The following is a 21,060-nucleotide window of genomic DNA, read 5'->3' on the forward strand; positions in this document are numbered from 1 at the left end:
TGTGCCTACGTCCTCGGATACTATCAATCAATATTTCTCAATTGTAGAAATATTACAAAATGAGAAAGAGAAGAGAGAATGTGCCTAAGAGAGAAGTAGGCAAATTTGGGGATGAGATAACAAATGGAGGTGATGGGTTTATATAGGTTAGGAAAAACCACTATTACAACCACTAATCACCTACCTTAGAAAAAATAGCCCACCATTGAAGACTTCAATGGCAATGGTAGGCTTCTAGAATAAGCCATAATTCAACATTCTAAACCAGCATATGCCCGCTTCTCTCTCAAAACCACCACCAATTCTGCATTTTCTATAATCTCCAAGCCCTAGTATGGATTGCCTATTTGAAGACTGGGCATCCTTTAACCGCAATCCCTGGTGCAGTTGGGCATGTGGCCAAAGGGCAATGGTCTAGGTCCGTACCCCACCACTTCAAATCATGGTTCTCATTCTGCAGGGCAAAGAACAGAAGAACACCCATGAAGGCAGTTCCAGCATCCAAGGCTGCAGATAGAACATAGTTGTATTTCTGCCACCATCCCTTTCAGTATCGGAATATGAAATAGTTGAAGATTGTCCCTGTGACTAGCCAACTAGCTATGTTGGTGGGCCTCGCTGGAGGCATCCCGGCAAAACCATAGGATAAAACTGGGATGTTTATCAGGGGGATCCATTTCTTATTAGGGAAAATTTTGCTCAGTACCTAGACAAGTACTGGCAAGATTGCTCCTATAAGGAATAGCCATACCAAGTTACGGTACATCCCTCCAGGTCCAAATAGCCTCCTGTATAAAGAAAGAAGAAAATAAATCTTCTTGTTATATTAAACTGGGAAATTACAATGCTATTTATATAATACAATGGCAGAAATAATAACAGAAAGAATAACAAAAAATTACAATTGAATTTGTTTTAACATATACAACTGAAAATTAGTTTGTGAAACAGAGAAAACTGTTGGAGTCGCTAGAGTTGTATTCCTACAGATGAACTGTAGCAGCCCATTCTCTGTAGAAGAACTATAGCAGCCCATTCTCTGTAGAAGATACGGAGGAGAATAAGTAGCTGATACGCCCCCTCAAGAAGGTAGTGGGGAATAAACATTCAACACGTCAAGCTTGCATAGAAGACAATGAAAAACATCAGAGCCCAAAGCCTTGGTAAAAATATCAGCTGTTTGATGATGCGTGGAGACATGAAGGAGACATAAAAAACCAGCCTGAACATTATCACAAATCAAGTGACAATCAATGTCAATGTGCTTAATTCGTTCATGAAAAACGAGGTTGGAAGCAATGTGTGTTGCAGCTTGATTATCACAAAACAATGAAATTGGCAAAGAAACCAAAACTCCAAAATCACGAAGCAGAGTAATAAGCCAAGAAAGTTCGCAGGCTGTGGTGGTCATAGCACGATATTCAGCTTCAGCAGAAGAACGTGAAATAGTTGTCTGCTTCTTAGATCTCCAGGAAATAAGAGAATTTCCAAGAAATATACAAAAACCATAACAGAGCGACAAGAATCAGGACAACTTGCCCAATCAGAATCAGTAAAACCAGTGAGCTTAAGAGTGGAATGAACAGGAAAAAATAAACCCTATCCAGGAGAGGATTTCAAATATCTAAGCACATGATGAGCTGCATGAAGATGAGGCAATCGTGGTGCATCCATAAACTGAGAAAAAACTTGAACAGAAAAAGCAATATTAGGTCTAGTAATTGTTAAATAGAGTAATCTACCAACGAGACAACGATACTGCAGAGGATCATTAAGTAGTTCACCATCAGACCTGGAAAGCTTGAGAAATTGAGTCATGGGAAATGAGATTGACTTTGAACCAAGAAAACCAGTATACTGTAAAATATCCAAAATATATTTTCGTTGACAAAGAAAGAACCCTTTAGAAGATCGAGCAACTTCAAGACCTAAAAAATATCGTAAACAACCAAGATCTTTAATTTTGAAGTTGGAACGTAGAAATTGCTTAATAGCAGTAATGGATTCCATACTGGAACTTGCAAGAATGATATCATCAACGTAGACCAAAAGAACAGTAAGATGTGTAGCAGATTGCTGAATAAACAAACAAGAATCAGATTTAGACTGAATAAATCCGTAATTAAGAAGAGTTTTGGCAAGCTTCGAAAACCATTGTCGTGATGCTTGCTTCAAACTGTAAAGACTCTTATGAAGGCGACAGACCAAATCATTTTTCCCTTGAAATTTATAACCAGGAGGTAATTTCATATAAACCTCTTTTGATAAATCACCATGAAGAAAGGCATTGTTTACATCAAGCTGTTGAACAAACCAGTGTTTTGTGACAGCAACAGCTAGTAAACAATGAATTGAAACCATTTTTGCTACCGGAGAGAATGTTTCAAAATAGTCAATACCTTCCTATTGAGTGTAACCCTATGCTACTAAACGAGCTTTAAATCGCTCAATGGAACCATTTGAATTATATTTAATACGATATACCCATTTGCAGCCAATAGGTTTGTGACCATGAGGTAATGATGTAAGTGACCAAGTTTTGTTCTCCTCAAGTGCTTGTAGCTCAGCATTCATAGCTTCACGCCATTTAGGAAATTGTACAGCTTGATGATAATATTGAGGTTCAGAGTTCATAGAAACATTTAACACAAACGAACGATAAACTGGAGAAAGATGAGAATATGACAGAATAGAGGATAAAGAATATGGTTTACTTGAAACATTCTAAACTGAACTGTGAAGAGGAGAATGAACTGAGATATAATTTTGGCCAAAGAACAATGATAGTCACAAAGATAAGAAGGAGGATGTCTGGATCTCATTGAATGTCGAAGAGGAATAGCATGTGAAGTAGATGGAGTAGAAGATGAAGATAAGGGAATAACTGAAGATAGAAAATTAGAAGAAAATTTGAATTTAGTAGGAACAATATCTAATGACTGAATAGGTAGAGGTATATTACAATTTGAATGTTTTGTAAGATAATCAAATGGTAAAGTGGCAAAAGGAAAAACATTCTCATGGAAAATGACATCTCGAGAAACAAAATTTTGATGATTTTGTAGATCAAATAATTTGTATCCTTTGATGCCAAAAGGATAACCAAGAAAAATACAACGACGAGAACGAGTATCAAATTTATGACGATTAAAAGGAAGAGTAAAAGAAAAACACAATGCACCAATAACTCGCAAGTGAGAGTATGAAGGAGACTTACCAAATAAAACTTCATAAGGAGTTCTATTTGACAAAAGAGGAGTTGGTGTTCTATTAATAATATAAGCAGCAGCCAAAATACAGTCAGACCAGAAAACAAAAGGTAAATGAGCTTGAAAACGAAGGGATCTAGCAACATTAAGCAAATGCTGATGTTTTCTTTCCACAACTGAGTTTTGTTGTGGAGTTGCAACACAAGATCGTTGATGTATAATCCCATTTGAATTATAAAAGTCTGACATATTGAATTCAAAGCCATTATCAGTTCGTATAATTTTAACTGTGGTCTGAAATTGATTTTGAATGAATGCAAAGAAAGATTGAAGAAGTAGGCGAGTTTCAGATTTAGATTTCATGAGATATATCCATGTGCATCTTGAAAAATCAACAATAATGGATAAAAAATAACGAAAGCCTTGTAATGAAGGAGTTGTAAAAGGACCCCAAATATCAGATTTACTAAGTGGAAAAGATAATCTGTGTTGTTTAGCAAGTGGACAAATATTACAAGGTTCATGATTACTTGATGGAGAAAAAGAAATACAATGATGTAACATATGTAATCGTTGAAAAGAAATATGTCCAAATCGTTGATGCCAACGATCAAATGATTGATTTACATTATTTGAAGAAAAGGAATTAACAGTTGATGAATCAGAATGAACTTTATTTGAGAAAGGAAGCAAGTAATAGAGGCCATTAAACAGTTGGCCCAGTCCAATCGTCCTCCACAGCTTCAGGTCCTGAATATAACAGAAAGAGGAAGAAAAATTTAGACAACATGCCAAAGACGATGATAATTTGCTAGCATAAATAAGAATGAAATTGAATGAAGGAATACAGAGAACATCATGTAGAATAAGAGATGATGACAGTGAAACAGTTCCTATATGAGTTACAGGAACACGAGTACCATTTGGTAGATTAACAAAAGACTAAACTGAAAAAGTCATTGTAGTTAACAGAGAAATATCACCAACCATATGATCAGTGGCACCCGTATCTATAATCCAAGAAGTGGAAAAAGATAAAAAAGAAGAACAATTAGAAGATATACTAGTCATAGACATTTTAAGGTAAAGAAGAACTACCATTGGAAATTGTTGATGCAACGAGAGTTGAAGATGATGGAGGTGAAGGATGAAGTAGAGCCAACAATTGATTACATTGTTCTTGAGTAAAAAGTAAGTTATGAACATCCAAAGTGATTTGATTTGCAGAAGATACAATTCTTTTGGATTTTGTGAATTTAAATCTTGGTGGAAAACCATGAAGTCTGTAACATTTATCAACTGTATGGCCTGAAATTCCATAATGAGAGCACACAGGTTTGTCTTTCTTAAAAGACTTAGAAATGTTTGATGATGGTGAAGAAGCTGTAATCATAGCAGCATAATCAAAAATTGGAGTTGAAACAAATGTAAGCTGCTGTTGTCCTTCATCTTGACGAAGAAGAGAAAATGCCTTGTTAATGGTGGGAAGAGGATCCATCATTAACAATTGTCCCCGTATTGCTGAAAAAGAATCGTTTAATCCCATGAGAAATTGAATAGTGTAATCAACTTGCTCACGAAAAAAAATTTTCTGAAGTGCTCCACATGTACATGACGGAGAACAAGAACAACATGGAGCTAGCCGATAACTTTGAAGCTCATCCCATAGAGTTTTCAATTGACTGTAGTATTGAGTAATGGATAATTGTCCTTGGGAAAGATTTGATATTGATTTCTTCAATTGATAAACTCGCGGTGCACTACTTCTTGAAAAACGTTGTTGCAGATCCAGCCAAATGTTTCATGCATTATCAGAGAATAAGACGCTGGATACAATGTCTTTAGATAATGAATTCGTAATCCATGCAACAACCATGGAATTACAGTGTCCCCAAGCAGATCTAAGAGGATCATTTACATCAGGTTGCGGAAGAGATCCATCGATGAATGAAAGCTTGTTTTTGGCATGGAGAGAAGTTATCATGGAGCGACTCGATGTATGATAATTTGCTTCTGTAAGAGGTGAAGTTACAAGAGCGATTCCAGGATTATCTCCATGATGCAGATAATATGGATTTGTGAAATCATCTATGGTAGGTGAATTTGTAAATGTGGAAGAATTTGTGGAAGCCATGAAAACAGAGACTCCAAAGAAAATCGCAGATTTTGCTCTAATACCATATAAAGAAAGAAGAAAATAAATATTCTCGTTATATTAAACTGGGAAATTACAATGCTATTTATATAATACAATGACAGAAATAATAACAGAAAGAATAACAAAAAATTACAACTGAATTTGTTTTAACAAATACAACTGAAAATTAGTTTGTGAAACATAGAAAACAGTTGGAGTCGCTAGAGTTGTATTCCTACAGATGAACTGTAGCAGCCCACTCTCTGTAGAAGAATTGTAGCAGCCCATTCTCTGTAGAAGATACGGAGGAGAATAAGTAGCTGATATCCTGGGTCCAACCAGACCCCATATAATAGAAGCATCAAAGGTGACACGGAATTTAGGGCATGTCCATGGGCTATCGGGATGCAATGCCTCAACATCACATATGTTTTCAATGCTCCCCAACATCCACCATGCAACTGCAAGGTTGACTATACCAGCAACAACAGTTCCCACCAGCTGAAAAAAGTTTGAAGAAAACAAAAAAGAGACAAAACAGAGATGTCATGGTGGCTTTTACATAATCCAATGACAAAACATGGAGTGTTTTAATGCATCAAGGTTTTTGAGGTGCACAGACCTGCGCTGTGTACATGCATCGTGGTGGAATTTTCATGTATTGCCCGAGTTTAAGATCAGATAAGAATGATAAAGCATGGATCGAACTGGTTCGACCATACATCTTGAAAAGCAAGTTCGCTATAGGTTTTCCAGGGAGGATATACCCAAATACGAACTGTGCTATTATGTCATATCCAGGTTGCTGCATGATACAAGCACAAGAACGCACATAAGTTAAAAAAAAATCCACAAAATTTTTTTTCCCCCAGTTTTCCATGTTTCATATCTACAAAATCTAGAAATAGTTGCTGAAGCCTAGAAGGACAAAATGAGAAGAGATGAAACCCTCTAAAACCAGAAAAAGTGTAATTACCTGGTTAGTGGTTGCTTGACTGACCCCAACAGGGAGGGTAACTACCAAGGCCAAGGCAAAGGAAAAGAGCAACCCCCACCATGGCAGCTGCACTTCTTCTTCCCACACAAAGCACATTACAAGAGCTAGGGCAATGCTTCCTATTAATAGGATGAGGAACCACCATTGAGGCACTTCTTTGCAACTTTTCATCAATTTTGCATGTATATCTAATTTCATATTCTTCATTGCGGATTTGCTCTGCATCCAAATATCACTAGACAATGGAAACCAAACATAATATTATGTAACTGCGCAAATAGTCAAAACAATATTTCACTTTCAACAATTATAAATTTAGTAATAAAACGAAATGGATAAGGCATTGTAGTCGTGCTTTCTCCACAAAAGTTCTTTCCACAAGAAATTGAAAAGGAAGTGGCAATATATTGATGTTTTGTGCTCCGTTCATGAATTATTTCTGGTGTTAATTACTCTAGTTTGAAAATAGCATACCTGCCATTAAAAAGTGCCACATGGGTGAGAGTTGCTGTAAATCTTGCAAATCCTGATCCAATAGAAAGGGTAAATAGAGGACTAAGATACATCTTCCCATATGTCTCATAAGCAGAAACATCAAGATCATAATGTGGGCTCAAAATCTTTGTGGTATTATAATCTCCTCCACTTGAAGTGAATATGTGATCAGAAAATATAGGAAATTTCCTCGTGTCAAAGGTGTTAAACTTCCAGTAACACAGAGGGACATATATGTAGATAAACATGGTGAATCCAACCCCAATATTGACAATTGAAAACCACGGTGCCACCAGCGGGTTTCCATGGTATGCTGAAATTCCAGCCCAATCAAAGGAGAAGGCTCCGACCCCAAGCCCGTGGTAACCAGATCCGATTTGCTGAAGGGTGATACTATGGGGCCAAGCCCAGCAGACCCATGAGAAAAAATGTCAAAATTAGAAATAGGTATCCAGGTAATGCATAGTAGACAAAGCTTGCGAACATGAAAATAAGGAAAAATTTCATCCGGGTTGGGCCATCTGATTTTGATTCCTTTTCATGGAGTGCTCTGTGACAGAAAACATATCAACACAATCAATATTACCGTTCTGTGAGTGAGTAGTGAGGCTATGTTCCGCTCTCTCTCTGGAGATCAAGTGGTGAGAGACCACTTATCTTTCTAGCAACTCCATCATCCCCTCCTCCATCAACACGGCCACCACCAACATACACCGACACGGACATAGGTTGACCAATCCCGTCTCTCATCGGTGCTGGGGTATCCCATCTGAAGAAAACACTCCGTAATGCCTCAACTCAAGAACCACCTCCAGAAGGACACTCTAGACTGACACCTATAGGCTCACCAACAGAAAAAGAAGACCGGAGGAGAGAAAGATGAGAGGTAAAACTAATAGACTTTTCTTTCCTGAGTAACATTCTAAAATGTGATAGACTGGGTATGAAATTGTGAATGTGGAAACTCAAACTATAATAACCTGGAAAAAAAAAATTTTAAAAATTAATTAATAAATTAAAATTATTAATCAATTAATTAGTTATATATTATTAAATTAATGTATTAAATAAACAAATAAAGGAAATAGAAAAATAAATTAAATTATATTAAATTTATTTATTAGTAATTAATTAGTTAAACATTATTAAAATGAATTAATTAAATTAAGTAAAGTGGTGGTTATATATATATATATATATATATATATATATATATATATATAAAATATAATATGATATTGTTATAATATATATAAAGTAAAAGAAAAAAAAAAAGAAACAAAAGATAAGGAAGCAGAGGCTTCCTGCGAATTGCAGAAGCTTCCTCTCTCTGTTCTCTCTTTGTCTCTCCGCTGTCTCCGCTTCTCTCTCTCTCTCTCTCCTTAATTTCGTCAGTTTAACGAGCGCTGATAGAGAAACGGAAGGTGCCGTTAGATTCGTAACTCCGCCACCGATATTTCTACTGGAGCGGATTTGTTGTGGGAGCGGCGTAGGCACCATTTTTGGGGTAAGGTATATTTCCCCTTATTTCTCAATTTCTTATTAAATTTGTCGTTAAATTGACGATCAAGCACCACCACGGGGTCCTAGTCGTGATCATCATTATTTTGGCGTAAGTAATTTTCCAATTGGGATTTTTTAGGCCCCACTTCAAGGCGAGAGTGGGATTTGAGAAATTTAGTAATTTGACTATATTTAATGGTATAATTATTTATTTAGTATTTAAGGGCCCTAGGAAATATTTAAATAGTATTTTATTTAAGATTAATTTAATGGAATTAGAATTTTTGATTCAGGGTCCGGGTGAGCGCTGCAGGTATTTTTCGAGGTTCTTTTTGGCGTAGTTCAAGAAACCAGGTAAGGGAAAATTATATATAAAATCATATTTTATGAAATTAAAGGTAATAAATTATGTTATATTATATGTATGTTTTGGTGTGAATTATAAAATGTCAACCATGTAAAATTATGATTTCTAAGCCTAGGACCACTTATTTAATTATGTATATGTAGAAATGAACTGAAGAAAGTGAGAGGAATTTTTTAGATAATTATGTAGGAAATGGAAATGTATTTTCAACATATAAATGTTAAATGTGGGTTGACCTATTTTACAGGAATATGTATGAATTTTACTGTTAAATTGTGTGGCATGAGATTCTGTGCAAATATATGTTAAATGTACGTATGAGATGCAGGCTAAGTAAGTAAAGTATTGAGAATAAAATATGAAATGGACTATGCTGCTTGTGTATGTTAAATGCAACCATGTAAATGTAAGATAGCTGAAAGACAGCCATGTTAGCAATTTCTAGCACATTTCTATGTGAACTAACTAATGACTACTAAAAGGAGTTGTGTTAGTAGATTCTAACGCATTTTCATGTGGACTAACTGATGATGGCTAAAGACCAGCTGTAATACGAAGAAATGAAGTGAAAACGTTATGCAATGAAATGACAATGGAATGACCATGAAATGAAATGACAAATGTGAACGATGTAAATGGAAAAGAGTCACTTAAAGTGAAATGAAATGTAATGTTTAAGCTATAAACATGAACAGATATGTATGAAGGAATAATGACAGAAAGAAATAATGTATTATGATATTAGAAGTATCTATGTATATAGAACATGTTACGATTAGGCGAGGCAAACTCTTCGCCTGAGGGCTTGCTGAGAAAGGCGAGTGCACTAGTAGTTTCAAATGTGGCAGTAGCTGCATAACGCACTAGGGCAGAGGGAACCTACTTGTATGGGTGGGTAGATTTCCCTATCCTTAGGGCCTTTGCCAGTAAGTTATTATTGAATAGTGTGAGTATGAGATTAATCTAACACTTGAGGGCTTACTGAGTAAGGTGAGTGTCCTGGTATGCTTTAGTTGTGACCCTAGGGTTGCCTGAGTGTCAGAGCAGAGGGGTGCTACTTGTATGGGCGGGTAATCACCCCATATCCTTGGGTAATCTCGTGGGTTAAACCTTTGCGTGTGATTATTTAGATTCAAAGAATGATTTTAATGTTTATGAAAATGTTTTACAAATGTTATTAAAATGATATTTATATACCTCATGTTAGCCACACGCTGTGTTTAATATATGGTTTCTTCCCTTACTAAGATGTGTCTCATCCGAATATGATTATTTCTTTTTCAGAACATCCTCGAGGTCGAGCTTAAAGAGCTCAAGGGTTTTTAGACTTTTTGAGAAGTATTAAAAGAAAGAGTATATACTGATAATACTTTGGGGAATGTAAATATTTATGTTTTATGTCTTTATGTTTTAAGATTGTTGAGTAAGGAATGATTGTGAAAATACTAAAATGTTTTGGGAGTTATGTAGATTTATGGAAATGTAGGTGATGGATGATTATTATGGATAATAGATAGGAATTAGTAAACTCTAATATTATGGTATTATATGTATGGAGATTATATTTTTGTTTTCCAATACGTATATGTTGATTATGGATTATCAGGGATTTTATCAGGTATAGCGCGTTGGACCCGGGTTTAAGGGTTCGAGGTGTTACACAAACCCAAAGTTAGGTTCAAGCCTAAATCTAAACCCCGTTTGCTCCTCTACGAACCATTTGACCCACTAAACCAGTTTGAACCGGTTATCTAGTATTTTCTTATTTATTTTTCTATTATGTTATCTATTTGAAAATTCAGGCTAAATATGGAAAAATCACAACAACAAAAAATCAGGAAAATTTAAATTTTAAAAAGTATTTTAAGGCCAGAAAATAGTTTTTGCACTTGAAAAAATAGAAATGAGTTCCATAAACTTCCATGAAAATTTTGAAAATATTACTTAATATTTAGAAAAATTCTATAAAAATTTTGAAATAAATCTAGGAGTTATTTTCATAAAATATTTTCTCAATTTTTATCGTTATGATTTTAAAGAAAGGGTATGAGCTTTTTAAGCATCTCGTACCCTAGTTCTGAGGGAATAATTATATAGTATTTACATAACTCATTATTTGCATTAGTGTTGTGAAACTTTTCTAAAAGAGTAAATAAAGACTATTAAGTTTAATTTGGGATAGTTTTCTAATTAATTAGGTACCGTTCACAGAACGGATGTCTAGGGGGTGCTCGTACATTTCTCTCGCATAACTGAACTCTTCAATCCCTGCTTTGGTAACGCAAACCGATTCTACTCTTAATTGAGTAGTAATCAAATGTTCTAACGACACTCCAAAAGGTTAGTGGCGACTTCACCTTCCATTTTTCACGAAAATTAAAACCACTTTTTATTTCACTCGCCCCAGGGCACCCTCGCTCCGTGGGGATGTCGCATCGAGGGCAACATTGGGTGGAAGCCATTACAAGAAAAATGTGGCATTTGGTGATTGGTTAATTAACTAACCATGAGATACCATATTAACTTGCATTAACTATACAATTTTTGCAATAAAAGAGCTTCCCATATAGAATTGTGTTGAGAAATACTTAAAATTAAATTATAAAAGTGAAATTTTAGACTTCTTGGGATTTATATCATGAAAGTCTCCTTTTGTCACAAGTCAAGCTTGTTTAGGGCATTATATTTGGTTGTGACTACTTGTTTGTATACATTGGATGGATAACCACAAAAAGCCATAATGTAAATTTTAGTTCATAATTTACTCTTTGATTATAATGCCTTAGTGTAGAGTATGATTCCTTGGTCATTTAATGTTTATGAGTACTAGAGGTAGAATAACATAGAAAGCTGTTTTGTGAGAGATTAGTGTTTGTCAATCATTGGGAACCTTACTAGATACTATAAATGAGTGTTTCTTTACTATTTTCCTTTTCACGGAGTACTCTGTGACAAAAAAATTTCATCCGGGTTGGGCCGTCTGATTTTGATTCCCGATATTTGCTGCTTGACATGCGAAAACTCTTAGGACACTTGATAGACCTAGATCCATTGTCCAACTATATGGAAATAACTCTAAATTTTAAATTTTCATCAAATACTGTCGGGTGGCACTAAACTAAAAACAGGAAATAGGTTTGATCGACTATAAAAAGGGGGCAGGTCAATCATCTTATGTTGCAGTCTTTTCTTTTTAGTTTAATTTTTTATATATTCAATTTGATATTTTTATTTTATTGTGTAAAAACGTACTATCGACAGTACTTATTTTTAAATACACCAAAAAAATATTTATAATTCTAACACGTTTTAGCTCAATATTCATTATCACTACTAATTAAATTCAACACTTTACATTTTTTAAAATAATTATAAACTATAGGCATTTACTTAATTAACACTGAATTAATTTTCATATTTATAACCAGAAAAAAAAAAAATCCATACAATTGCAACAACAACGACAACAAAAATGGAAGAGAAACTTATTGCATCAAACAAAGAAATTATATAAGGGACCTATCCTTTCATGTGTATACACTTTCTAGAAATGGAGCCCTCTCTGATATTAATGTATATGTGTTATGAAATATAGGTGGATGTCCCTCATGTCAACTATGAACTTACCCGATATATCTACACTAATTCATGTCTCATGCGAACCAGCCCCATATGTTCGTACTAATAAAGTGTATGCCACCTCATCTTCCACCCCTTAGATTTTTTCCCCCAATAAATGTTTAGCTATCCATATTGCCCTATAAAAGGGCACCCTCCACTTCTCATTTGAGACACACATTTGATGCTTCCATGTGAGTAGACATATAGTGAAGATATGAGAAAAGGAGAGATAAAGTGAAGAAAAAGAAAAAGATAGAAAGATAGAAGTAGATAGAAATATGAGAGAAACAAAAGAAGTAAGGAGAGATATTTTGTATAAGGTCATATCCATATCATATTGTAATTCCTCCCGAAATAGTGAAACTTTGATCCATTTCACATGTGGAGTTGGTATATCCTAACCACGTAAAATCTCTGTCTCGTCTTCATTTATTTTTCTACTCATCTCTATTTATTTTATTATTAATTCTTGCATCATTTTATGACACGTTATCAACATGAGACTCTAACCAACTAATATATTTCTATATATTTATACCACCTTAATGGACGGTTTTATTTCTATAAATACCGCCTTAATGGCTGATTTTATTTATGTACCGCCTATATATATTTAATATTTCGAAAAGATAGTCTTCCTGAAGAGGCTATATATCTAATCTTCAGAAGAAATGCTATATATTTAAATTTCCTGTCAGTATATTTAATTTTTAGAAGAAATATTAAATATTTACCTCCTGTGTAAGAACCCAAACCGTGATATATGGATTAAGTATATAAAAGAAGGGTAAATTGGTAAATTGTGCAAAGTTCGTCGACGAGGCCAGGGTTCGTCAACGAAGTCCCTTCTATTCTCATCAACGAAATTCAGAGGCTCGTCGACGAGGAGAAGCCGAGAGATTTCGGGAAACCGGGAATCTCAAGCTCGTCAATGAGGCGTCTTCAGTGGCTCGTCGACGAGGGCGCCATTTCTTCGACGAGGGCGACCGAGTCAAGGGCTATAAATATCACTTTCTTTTGCTTAATCACTAAGTTATCTCAAGAATATCCTCTCCCTCTCTCTCTAGAACTTGAAGAACTCTCTCTCTCTAGGTATCTTCACCGACGTTACCGCGTAGATCAGAGGAGGATTCTCTACATTTTTGGCGGATTGGAATCTCGTTTCGAGTAGTTTCGGGTTTTGGGCCAAAATCGAGGTAAGGCTCAATTTTCTTTTTTGATTCGAAATATGTGTAGTAGTATGAGTTGTAAGCATGTATTGTACTGCGGTTTATAGGTTTTCGAGTCTTGGTTCGTAGTTTTGGAAACCGTAGAGTTCGTAGTTGGAATTCGGGTTAAGGTAAGGCGATTCTGTTTATATCAATTTATTTTCGAAATCGGGATCGGTAAGCTTGTAGGCTACAATCGTATGCATGTTTTGACTGCTTATTTGGGAAAATCTATCAGATAAAATACAAAATTTTTGGGTTACATTTTTCGAGAAAATTTGGGGATTTTGGGTATCATCTCTGCTTTTTTTGGAAAACCGTTTGTTTTATTTAAACTGTATTATTGAGATAACTGTTATCCATATTTGTATAAAAATGTATGCTTGAATTGGAAAACGATATGATTTACCGTAAACCAAATAAGTGTCGAATGTATTGTTGTATGTAATTGTTTCAGGTATTTTGTAAAACAGTTAGTGACGGCTAATTACCGTACGCTGATATGTATAGAGTGTGAGCTACAAAATGATTTCAGGTTTTATAAAATCAACTAGTGGCGGCTAAATACCGTACGCTGAAACAACTATGTGGCGGCTAATTACCATACGTTGCGCCATGTACTGGTGTCAAACCGTGGGTGAGAGTGTCCGACTCTATATTCGAGGGTGTGAAATATCATCTGTGTGTTTCGGCTGGTCACCGATGGGTGTGCGCTAAACCATAGTGGCAACGGTATTACTGTGGGACTTCGGTTTCCATAGGGTATTGGGTGCTCGTATTGGCAACGTAATCGCTGTGAAGTTTCGGGTTTCATAGAGTAGACTGTGTATTAGTGTGACAACACTGACCGTATGTTTGGGTATCTTATGTACTAGAATGGATTTTTGAAAATACTAGAACTATATGGAACTGTATGGAAATGTTTTCGAACTGTATCGTATTGTATAGTGTTATGTTTTACGTAAAATAACACTAGTATGCCACACACTAATATAACTTGTTTTCTTCTTTAATGAGAGGTGTCTCACCCCGAATGTACGTACAAATGTTTTCACGTCCTTCAGGTAGCCATAATTAGCATCTTAGCATTTGAAAGCGGGGGTGTCGTTAGCTGCTGTTAGTACCTGTTTAGGTACGAATTTTTGTAACTGGATTTTCGTGATCGTTTTTGTAACGCCCCGAACCCTTTACCTGAGTCCGATGCGTTATACCTAATAAAATCTTGATATTGCATAATTCATAATAGACGCAGCAAAAAACATAACCATAATCTCCATAAACATAGTTCTACAATACCAACATTCCATAATACCAAAGTTTGCTATATCCTAACTAGAAATCCATAAAATTTATCCATCACCTGCATTTTCCATAGATACATACATCTCCAACACATTTCAGTATATTCACAATCATTTCTCTCATAACATCCTTATAACATAACGACACAAAATATAAAACATAAATATTTACATCCCCAAGATAGTATGAACATATACCCTGTTTCTTATTATTCCTTAAAACTAAGTACCCTCAAGCTCCCTAAGACCGACCTTGAGGATGTCCTGAAAAAGAAACATTCATATTCAGGTGAGACACATCTTAGTAAGGGAAGAAAATATACATATTAAAACAGCGTGTGGCTAACATGAGGTATAAAGATATCATTTTTATACATTTTCAAATCATTAACATAATTCTGAAATCAATTTCTAAACCTAAACATTCACTTGCAAATATTTAACCCATGAGCTTACCCAAGGATAGGGGTAATTACCCGCCCATACAAGTAGCACCCCTCTGCTCTGATACTTAGGTAACCCTAAGGTCACAACGAAAGCATACCAAGGCACTCACCTTACTCAGTAAGTCCTTAAGTGTTAACTTGATCTCGTACTCACGCATTCAACCATAGTTTACGGCAAAGGCCCTAAGGATAGGGAAATTTACCCACCCTCTACCCGCCTATACAAATAGGTTCCCTTTACCCTAGTACGATATGCAGCTACTGCCACATCTGAAGCTACTAGTACCCTCACCTTTCTCAGCATGCCCTCAAGCGAAGAGTTTGCCTCGCCTTATCATAACATGTTCTACATACATAGATACTTCTAATATTATAATACTTTATTCCTTTCTGTCAATATTCATTCATACACATCTATTCATGTTCATAGCTTAAACATTGCATTTCATTTCACATTAAGTAATTCTTTCCCATTTACATCGTTCACATTTATCATTTCATTTCATTGTCATTTCATTGCATAACATTTTCATTTCATTCCTTGGTTTTTAGCCATCATTTGTTAGTTTCCACATAGAAATGCGCTAGAATCTGCTACAGTTAGTCCACATAAAAATGAGCTAGAATCTACTAATATGGCTGTCTTTCAGCTATCTTACATTTACATTGTTGCATTTAACATACATAAGCAACATTGTTCATATCATATTTTATTCATAAAGCTTTACTTATTTAGTCTGCATCTCATACACTTAACATATATTTGCATAGATTCTCATGTCACACAGTTTAACAATAAAATTCATATACATTTCTTACAAAATAAATCAACCCATAATTAACATTTATATGCTGAAAATATATTTCATTTCTTACATTAATTCCTCAGAAAATTCCTTTTCACTTTCATTCATTTACTTTCACATATACATAGCTATATAAACGTCCTTAGGCTCAGAAAACATAAATTTCATGGCTGGCATTTTAAACCCACATAAAAACATATATATTTAAATAACATATAATCCATTTTAATTCATGAAAAACCTGATTTAATACATAAATTTTTCCCTTACTTGACTTTCAAACTACGCCTGTAAGATCCCCGAACCGATACCCACACGGCGTTCACTTGGATCCTAGATCAAAAATCCTAATTTAATTAAAATAAATTCTAATTAACTCAAATCTTAAGAAAACACTTATTTACTACTTCCTAGGCTCCAAATAACAATGTTCCTTAAGACAATCCCAAAATAACTAACTTCCTTGATTTTGGGATGTTTCTCAAACCTCACAACCCAACGATCAGCTCCTACAGCCTTGAAGAGAATGATCCCACGAACCTCGTGGCGGTTCCGGATCATCAACCTGGGTCAAATCCGGCTCGAAATCGAAAAAAGAAGGCTGGGAGATCGTTTTCTAGAGAGAGAAGGAGAATTTTCCTGAGTTTTATGCTGAAAAATGAAAGAATTTCAATTTATAGGTAGGGTTTCATCGACGAGACACGTCGATTCGTCGACGAGGCGCTATAGAGACTTCGTCGATGAGAAGATACTTTTGTCGATGAAATTCAGAGTTCCAAAATTCTCTCTCGAGATTCCTTCATCGACGAGGAACAAACTTCGTCGATGAAATTGGAAGGGCACTCGTCGACGAATACAGGACATTCGTTGACGAGGCCTGCTTTCCTTCTTAAATCCTTCCTTTATCCCCTTATTATTCATTAATCCATTTTATTCATTATATTTCCTAATTATTTAAATTTCCAAGTCATTACAGTTTTTGTAGAGACCCGAGGTATGTTTTGTAATTATGGAATTGTATATCATAGTTTTGTATAGATTCTGGTATGGTACTGTACATGTATAGAAAGACCGTATTCCGCTGTGTATTTGATGAGTATGGATGTGTATGTTTATGTTTTAAGGGCATCTGTGTACCCCATGGGGTCGGACCCTCATTTGGTATTGTACATCTATATTTTAATTGATACAAAGATAGGTTAGGTTACTATATTCACACCTAGGACTCATCTACGGGTTCGGAGCGTGACAGCTTGGTATCAGAGCTAGCCAGGTTGTTAGATCTTGTAGACTTGGTTAGGTGTATTTAATTGTACATACCAGAGTATAAGATGTAGGAAATGAGTAGTGTAGGTCGAGGATTGTGTTGTTGCTAGACAGGGACTCGTTGGCGGTGTTCTGTGTTCTTCCTGGAATGATGATTTCAAAAAGATCACGGCAAACCATTGATGGATTCGTGTCAGTGTGACGGGACAGGCTTAGACCCATGGGATTGGTAGTTAACATGATTAGGTGATTGATTGTGTTAAATGTGTATGTGTAATAACCCAAGAAATTTCTACAGGACTCGTCGATGAAGACCCTTCCTATCGACGAGAAGATACCGAGAGAGAATTTAAAGCATACTGAAACTCATCGACGAGGGTGCAGGCTCGTTGACGAACTTTCTACAGGACTAGTCGACGAGGTGACGTGTCTCGTCGACGAATCCAGCCCTATAAATAGTTGAAACTCAGATTTTTAATCAAATTTTAGCATAGAAACCATTTTCTCTCTCTCTCCTATGACCCCCTCCCCTTCTCTCTTCAATCCTGGCCCCATTTCTCGCCAGATTGAAGATCTGAGGCCACCACGACGCTCTTGGCAAAGTTCTCTGCAAGGCTGCCAGAGCAAATCGTGGGGAAAGTTGATTTGAAATTCATCCCAAATCCAGGGTACGGTATTTTATTCAGATTATGCCTTCCTTATAGTTATCAGAAATGTTGTAGGTAAGAAAATACTGATATTTTGTTCTAGGGAATATTTTTTTCAAAATGTTGAGCTAGGAACCCTTCGGGTTTAGGGCCAGAATTTAGTAGGGGCTTTTCAGAGTTAAGGTAAGGGAAATATGCTATGCCAGCAACTTTTAATATGTATATAGAAGATTATGAAAGTGTTTTTACAAGCATGTATATCAGATTATTTTCCAGAGAATTATGATTATTATTTTTATAGTAAAATTACAAAAATTGAGCATGAGACTACGTTTATTCAAATGTGTGGCATGAGTTATTACAGTACCATATATATAGATTTTACAGTGTTACAGATATACGGATATTCAGATATTTCAAAATATTAGAAATGAATGAGACTTACAGTATTTTCAGAGAAAAACATGATTTCTAGACCATAACACTCAAACAGATTATACAGTGATAGCATCAAGATGCTACAGCAGATATATAGAATACACAGATATTATATACAGAGTATACAGATATTATATACAGAGTACACAGATATTATATATAGAGTATACAGATATTATATACAGAGTATACAGATATTATATACAGAGTATACAAATATTATATATAGATATTTTATACAGATATTATAGATAGTTCAGATAAAAAGCACAGATGATACAGATAGATAATATATATATTTCAGTCAGATATCTCAGATAATATAGCTCAGAATTATAGTGTTATGCTTGTTTTTGAAATCATGTTAAAAGCAGCAAGATTATTATATATTTATATATGTATACTAACACAGTTACAAACCTTTGTGGATATTATAGATAGAGATATACAGCAAAGCACGGTAACGTTGCTAGTTTCAGACACGTGCAACCACATGACTCAGATAGCATATGGATTCCATATAACCGTGCTAGGAGAGATTGCAGTCTCCCTAGCACGCTGGGTTGAGGTAGCCGGTTAGACAATGACAAAGGTTTGATACAGCTGGGAGAGATTGCAGTGGGCTAGGATCTTCATAGATCATTACAGATTGGCATATGTTCAGATATAGATTGACTTGCCTGGTGAGCCAACCAGTGTAAGTCCAGCCTACGGGCCGCACAACCCTATCATGAGGGGATATATCACGATATGCAGATCCCAGGGTATAGTAGAAGTTCCTATGTATAAATATATCACACAGCAGCAATTTATATTATTATACTAGCAGTATCTTCAGATAGCAAACTCATATACACAGTCATATTTTAAAGATTACATGATAGATAGATATATTCTATACAATTTATCAATTTTCTCATATTACAGTAGTATTTCAGTATTTTAACTATTTAACTCAGCCACCACACACTAGTAATAGCATATTTCTACTTAGTGAGTGTTGTCTCATCCTAGTAACTTACCATTTTTCAGGAGATCCAGTTAGGCGAGCAGATCAGGCTCACGGGTAGAGGTTGATTTGAGCTACCTTGTAGGAAGGGTAGGTATTTTTTAGATAACGGTGTTTTGGGATAGTTTTCAGACCATAGAGACATCACTGGGTATTTTGCATTGTAAATATATTTCAGAGTTTTATAGTTTTCTGGTATTATATTATATATAGCAATTTTCAATTTTGTTTACCGCTGCCTAGTTTTGTATGATGTACAGAGTATTCCCTAGTGCTCCTTTGGGCTTGGGATATTACTAGTAGTATTTTAGACAAATGATAAAAAAAATGTTGAATAAATAGCAGGTCGTCACAGTTTGGTATTAGAGCCTAGTTTGCTAGGTTTTGTAGACTCTAGAATGCAGTGGGTACAATATCAGAATATAGGAAAAGAATTTGAGGTTGTGTTCTGTGGTCTGAATACAGGATTTTCGTGATGGGTTCTATGTTTTTCCTGGGGTGACGATTTCAGGAAAACCATAGTAAACTATCGACGAATCGTGTGTTTGGGTTGCAGGATTGGATTTTGGGGTAAGAATTGGGGAGTTGTTTGAGTAGATTAGATTTGTACGGGAGATAGGATGCTGAAACAATGTCTGTGTATTTTTCAGGATGGACCTAGGGAGTAGTGGTACAGATGTTGGAGACCAGGACCCTCCAGTATGGGAGGTGGAGATACAGATGTCATACTGCGTAGCGTTACCCAGGAGGTGATGACTGAGATGGCCAGGAGTGGAGGAGAGCATGGCTACACGATCGAGTAGTTTAAGCGGATGATGCCTCCTTCTTTTGCTGGGGGACTTGACCTGATTGTAGCTGAGAACTGGGTTCAGGATGTTGAAGAGATTCTAGCAGTACTGGCCTATACAGACGAGTAGAAAGTGGCATTTGCATCATTTAAGTTGACAGGAGAGGCAAAGCACTGGTGGAGGTTAGCGCAATGCGCGATTGATTGAGGAGCAGAGGCCAGATCTAGTGCCAGTATCTTGGAGTTGGTTCAAGGAGTTATTCTTTGAGTGATATTTCCCTGCTATCGTTTGGAGTGCGAAGGCAGTCGAGTTCCTGCATTTGGCTCAAGGGCAGATGACAGTATCCTAGTATGCTGCCATATTTATTCAGTTATCACGTTTCACCCCACATTTAGCACCAGATGAAGGAAAGAAAACCAAAAAATTCAAAGAAGGCCCGAGACAAAATTTATTTGAGCAAGTTATTGGCTTCTGAGCTCAAACGTTTGTTGAGGTGGTGGATAGAGCTGCTATCATTGAGAGTGGTATGCAGAGAGGTGTTGTAGCTCAGGGACAGAGGAAGAGGTCCACGACTCAAGATCTACATGCAAGTTCTAGCCGAGGGCCATGGAGAGGTGATCAATATGGAGGCAGTCAGGGGCGGACGATAGGCCGTGGTGGACCTCTGGGTGGACGAGTTGTTCCTACATGTCTTAGGTGTGGATGTAGACATTCAGGTGAGTGTCGGATGGGTGAGCATGTTTGCTATAGATGCAGGAGACCCGGGCACCAATCGTGGTTGTGTCAGGGATTGCCAGTTCAGGCACCAGCTCCTAGACCATA

At 36.0% G+C, this 21,060-nt stretch overlaps 1 pseudogene; it reads right to left on the bottom strand.

Annotated features, from left to right (window-relative positions):
* Positions 1 to 343: 343 nt before the first annotated feature.
* LOC131156125 (oligopeptide transporter 3-like) lies at positions 344 to 20,177 on the bottom strand (annotated as a pseudogene).
* Positions 20,178 to 21,060: the final 883 nt, after the last annotated feature.

The sequence above is a fragment of the Malania oleifera genome, chromosome 5 (assembly GCF_029873635.1).
Source record: "Malania oleifera isolate guangnan ecotype guangnan chromosome 5, ASM2987363v1, whole genome shotgun sequence".
Lineage (NCBI taxonomy): Eukaryota > Viridiplantae > Streptophyta > Magnoliopsida > Santalales > Ximeniaceae > Malania > Malania oleifera.